Source organism: Equus caballus, unplaced genomic scaffold (assembly GCF_041296265.1).
Source record: "Equus caballus isolate H_3958 breed thoroughbred unplaced genomic scaffold, TB-T2T unassigned-0001488, whole genome shotgun sequence".
NCBI classification, from domain to species: Eukaryota; Metazoa; Chordata; class Mammalia; order Perissodactyla; family Equidae; genus Equus; species Equus caballus.
This window is the reverse complement of record NW_027222168.1, coordinates 16,695-22,500: the sequence shown is the minus strand read 5'-3', so window position 1 is coordinate 22,500 and position 5,806 is coordinate 16,695.

The following is a 5,806-nucleotide window of genomic DNA, read 5'->3' as shown; positions in this document are numbered from 1 at the left end:
CGAGCCCGCGCTGCCCCGGGCTCGCCATCTCCGGCCACACTGGGCTTAGCTAGGGATCTAAAAGGCCCCTGTGCGGCTCCCAAGTCAGTGCCTCCCCTCAGGCCGAGACCAAGGGAGGCAGAGACTGGGACGGAGGTGCCGATCAAACAGCACCTCCCAACCAAAGAGCCAGCATCACGCCGCTGGCTCGGCCCGCCACGATCACTCCCACACCCGCGTGGAAACCCCAGCAAGGGGAACACGCGGGCACGCGCCCGAGCCTGCCCGCCCCCACACGGCACGCCGTGGGGGGGGCGACGAGGCACCCGTCCCCCCCGAGGGGGACGGGCACGCCTCCCTTACCGACTCGACCCCCCGCTTCTCAGACACACCAGCGCAGCGGTCACCTGAGGAGGGCGACGGGAACAGGGAACGACACCGCCAATCGGCCTCAGGCGCCTGAGGGACGACCTGGAACACTCCAGGGGCACCGCCAACGGCCGGGGGAGCGCGCTCACGCGTCCAAGAAGGCGCGCGGCGCGGCGGCAACACGGCCCGCCCCACCGTGGGGAGGGCCGCCCGCGAGACACAGCCAAGAGGCACAGGCGGAGCATCCGCCGCGTCACGGAGACCCCGACACCGCCCACGCCACAAGGCACGGGGCGGGGGAGCGAGGTCGGGCCGGATTCCGCACCCCTGCCACCTCCCACACGCCACTCGCAGCGGGGGAGAACGGGCGAGGGGGCCCGCGGGCAGAGCGAGAAGAGCGGTCCCGTTCGCCATGAACGTCCGTCCCTCGTCTGGCACGGCTTAGGCCCGGCCCGGGAGAGCACAGCATCACCACATCGATCAGCAGCATAACGCGAGGGATCCCCGAGCAAGGGAAGGCCGGCGAGGACAGCGAGCGGAGGAGCCTGCTTCAGCCTCACCGGCCCCCCTCCTCCTCTAGCAAGCGCGGGCGACGACCCCAGGACGAGAACGCCTGACACGCACTGGCACGGAGCCGGCGGGACGGGGTAAGTCGCGACCGCACCCGGGTGCCGGCAGCAGGGAGTGCACGTGGTAGAGGACCCCGCGCCCCTAACCCCGCCGCCCTCGGGTACCAGAGACCGGAGGTGGCACCACGGTCGCGGGGACGCCTGGAACGCACAAGAGCCGGCGCGCAGGCCCCAGCGGGCGGCTCAAGCGGCGGGGGTGGAAACGGGCGTCCGGTTCTCGGCCAGAGCCCGGAGACCTCCCCGCACACGCATCCAGGCACCCGGAAGCTCTCGGGCGACTGTCACCCGAGCAGAGCGTGTCAGCACTTATCTGGCGGCACAAAACCACCCATTCAGGGGCAAGAATCGCCGCGCCCGGAGACGGGGCCCACCCACGGATCACGAGGGGAACCCCTGGATCACGGCCACGGCCACCAGACCCCAAGCACGACCCCATCGCCACCAGGCCCGGAGCTCCCGGGGCCATCTGGTCGACCCCAGAAGCGTGGCGGCAGGGGGAGCCGGGGACAGCCTCCCCGGGCCGCCCGCGCGGGCCGGGACCGGTCGGTCCCTCCCTCTGAGTCGCCGGGTCAGGACTTAGAAAAGAATTCCACGGAGGAGCCTCCGGCGACCGGGCCCGGGGCGGGACCGTGGCTCCCGTCCCTCAGCCGGGGCTCCACCTACGCCTCGAGCCGGCCCCCTCCCACCTCCGGACAAAGACGCGACCCGCGAAACTCGGAGAGAGAAGTCCGGTCCGACGGCCCGGACCCACCCCGGGCACGCGTCCCGGCCGGGGACGCCCTCCCCGGCCCGCCCTCGAGGGCTCCCGGGGCCGGTCCACGCTCTTCTCCAGGGCGGGACTTGGACAAAAAACTGCCACGGAGGAGGAGGCATCCGAGGACCGGGCCCGGTCCCCACCGCCAGAGCCGGTCGACTCGGAAGACCAGTGGGGAAAAGGCCAGCCCGGCGGCCGAGCCCGTCGCGCCCTCCACGGGCCTCCCCCGCAAGGCCCCGGCCGGTCCCCCACCTCCGGAGCGGGGCGCGGAAAGGGGATCGGCGACGCGGAAGGCCCGACCACCGGGCCGCCCTCAGGACGACGGCCGGGCACGGGACGAGTTCCCTCGCCCGTTCCCCCGCGGTGGCCCCCCACCCCCTCCCGGGGACGGAGGGGCACCGGCGGCTGCTGGTCGACCCGTCCGGGAGGCCCCACACCCCGGCCGGCACCGGGCGGCGCGGCGACAGCCACCTCCCTCAGTAGCCTGCACCTCCAATCTCCGGCGAGCGGGCGTCGCGCTCACGCACCGGCGCCACCGGGCCAGATCCCGCCAGCGACGCCGGCCTCCCGGGACTCTGCCTCGGTCACCGCGGCCGAGTCCCGTCCCTTGGCCCGCGTCGCCGGAGCTCCGGAGGAAAGAGACGATATAAAAGCGGCCGCCAGGTGGCACCCGGCGACCGGCGACCGCCTCAGCGGGACGGAGCCGGAGCGCGGGCCCGCCGGGGAGCACAGCCGGGCCGCCGGGCCGCCAGATCCCGTCCCGGCGCCCCCTCGGACCCAGCCTCCCGGCCCAGCTCGGCCCCGGGGCGTCCGCCCGCGGGCTCCCGGCCGCCAAGGCGCAGCCCCAGCCGCAGGAGGGGGACCCGGAAAAGGTTTCTCGGGCGCTCACCGGGAAGGGGACGGGGAGAGTTCCCCCAGAGAGGCCAGGGGTCGGCCCGGGCCGGGCTGAGCCGGTGCGGCCGGGAGGCCGCCGCTTCCCGGAGCGGCCGGAGCGCCCCCGGGGCTCCCGGGAGGACTTAGAAAATCAGGGCGGGCGGGGACGGTCAAACCGAAACCAGGCACGTCATCCGAGAAGGACCGTGATGACGGGAGGAGGAAAGCTTTCAAGCGCAGAGGGTCTGTCGAAGGCAGGCGGAGAGTCTACCCGCTGAAACGGACGAAGATGGGAAAAAGAGGCTAGCTGAGGTGCCGACATTTAAGGAAATTAAAAAAAAAAAAAAAAGCACGAGGGCGTGGAGAACTGGGGGAAAATCAACACTGAGAAATCTACCCTCTGAAACTGACGAAGATGGGCAACAGGGGCTAGCTCGGGTGGCAATCTTTAAGCAGAACACACACACACACACACACACACACACACACACAAGCGCGTAGAGACCTGGGGAAAAAGCAACGCTGAGAAATCTACCCTCTGAAACTGACGAACATGGGCAACACAGGCTAGCTCAGGTGGCAATCGTTAAGCAAAAAAATAAATAAATAAAATAAAAAACTACAATGGCGAGGAGACCCGGTGAAAAAGCAACCCTGAAAAAAGGTACCCTCTGAAACGGAGGAAGCAGGGCAACAGAGCCTAGCTCAGGTGACAATATTTAAGCCAAAAAGAAAGAAACAAAGAAACAAAGAAACAAAGAAAAGAGCAAGGGAGTGGAGACCTTGGGAAAGAGCGATACTGAAAAATCTAGCCTCTGAAACTGACAAAGATGGGCAACACACGTTAGCTCAAGTGCCAATCTTGCAAAGAAAACACACACACTCACACACACACACACACTGAGGGACGTGGAGACCTGGGGAAAAAGCAACACTGAGAAATCCACCCTCTGAAGCTGACGAAAATGGGCCACAGAGGCTAGCTCAGGCGGCAATCGTTAAGCAAAAGAAACACACAAGGGCGTGGAGACCTGGGGAAAAAGCAACACTGAGAAATCCACCCTCAGAAACTGAGAAAGAAGCGCAACAGAGGCTAGCTCAGGTGGCAATCGTTAAGCAAAAGAAACACACAAGGGCGTGGAGACCCGGGTAAAAAGCAGCACGGAGAAATCCACCCTCTGAAACTGAGGAACATGGGCAACAGACGCTAGCTCAGGTTGGAACCTTTAAGCAGAAAAGAAAGACACCAGGGCGTGGAGAGCTGGCGAAAAAAGCAACACTGAGAAAACTACCCTCTGAAACTGAGAAAGAAGCGCAACAGAGGCTAGCTCAGGTGGCAATCTTTAAGCAAAAGAAACACACAAGGGCGTGGAGACCTGGGGAAAAAGCAACACTGAGAAATCTACCCTCTGAAACTGATGAACATGGGCAACAGAGGCTAGCTCAGGTGGCAATCGTTAAGCAAAAGGAAAACACAAGGGCGTGGAGACCTGGGGAAAAAGCAACACTGAGAAATCCACCCTCTGAAGCTGACGAAAATGGGCAACAGAGGCTACCTCAGGTGGCAATCATTAAGCAAAATAATAAAATAAAATAAAAAACTACAATGGCGAGGAGACCCGGTGAAAAAGCAACCCTGAAAAAAGGTACCCGCTGAAACGGAGGAAGCAGGGCAACAGAGCCTAGCTCAGGTGACAATATTTAAGCCAAAAAGAAAGAAAGAAAGAAAGAAAGAAAGAAAGAAAGAAAGAAAGAAAAGAGCAAGGGAGTGGAGACCTTGGGAAAGAGCAATACTGAAAAATCTAGCCTCTGACTGACAAAGACTGGCAACACACGTTAGCTCAAGTGCCAATCTTGCAAAGAAAACACACACACTCACACACACACACACTGAGGGACGTGGAGATCTGGGGAAAAAGCAACACTGAGAAATCCACCCTCTGAAGCTGACGAAAATGGGCCACAGAGGCTAGCTCAGGTGGCAATCGTTAAGCAAAAGAAACACACAAGGGCGTGGAGACCCGGGTAAAAAGCAGCACGGAGAAATCCACCCTCTGAAACTGAGGAACATGGGCAACAGACCCTAGCTCAGGTTGCAACCTTTAAGCAGAAAAGAAAGACACAAGGGCGTGGAGACCCGGGTAAAAAGCAGCACGGAGAAATCCACCCTCTGAAACTGACGAACATGGGCAACAGAGGCTAGCTCAGGTGGCAATCGTTAAGCAAAAGAAACACACAGGGGCGTGGAGACCTGGGCAAAAAGCAGCACTGAGAAATCTACCCTCTGAAACTGACGAAGATGGGCCACAGAGGCTAGCTCAGGTGGCAATCGTTAAGCAAAAGAAACACACAAGGGCGTGGAGACCTGGGGAAAAAGCAACACTGAGAAATCCACCCTCTCAAACTGACGAACATGGGCAACACGGGCTAGCTCAGGTGGCAATTTTTAAGGAAAAATAAAAGGAAGTGCGTGGAGACCTGGGGAAAAAGCAACACGGAGAAATCCACCCTCAGAAACTGAGAAAGAAGCGCAACAAAGGCTAGCTCAGGTGGCAATCGTTAAGCAAAAGAAACACACAAGGGCGTGGAGACCTGGGGAAAAAGCAGCACTGAGAAATGTACCCTCTGAAACTGACGACGATGGGCAACAGAGGCTAGCTCAGGTGGCAATCTTTAAGCAAAAGGGAAACACAAGGGCGTGGAGACCTGGGGAAAAAGCAACACTGAGAATTCTACCCTCTGAAACTGCCGAAGATGGGCAACAGATGCTAGCTTTGGTTCAATATTTGAGCAAAAAAAAAAAAAAAAAAACACACACACACACACACACACAAGGGCGTGCAGAACTTGGGAAAGAGCAAGACTGAGAAATCTACCCTCTGAAACTGACAAAGATGGGCAACAGAGACTAGCTCAGGTGGCAATCGTTAAGCAAAAGAAACACACAAGGGCGTGGAGACCTGGGGAAAAAGCAGCACGGAGAAATCCACACTCTGAAACTGACGAAGATGGGCCACAGAGGCTACCTCAGGTGGCAATCATTAAGCAAAAATATAAAATAAAATAAAAAAACTACAATGGCGAGGAGACCCGGTGAAAAAGCAACCCTGAAAAAAGGTACCCGCTGAAACGGAGGAAGCAGGGCAACAGAGCCTAGCTCAGGTGACAATATTTAAGCCAAAAAGAAAGAAAGAAAGAAAGA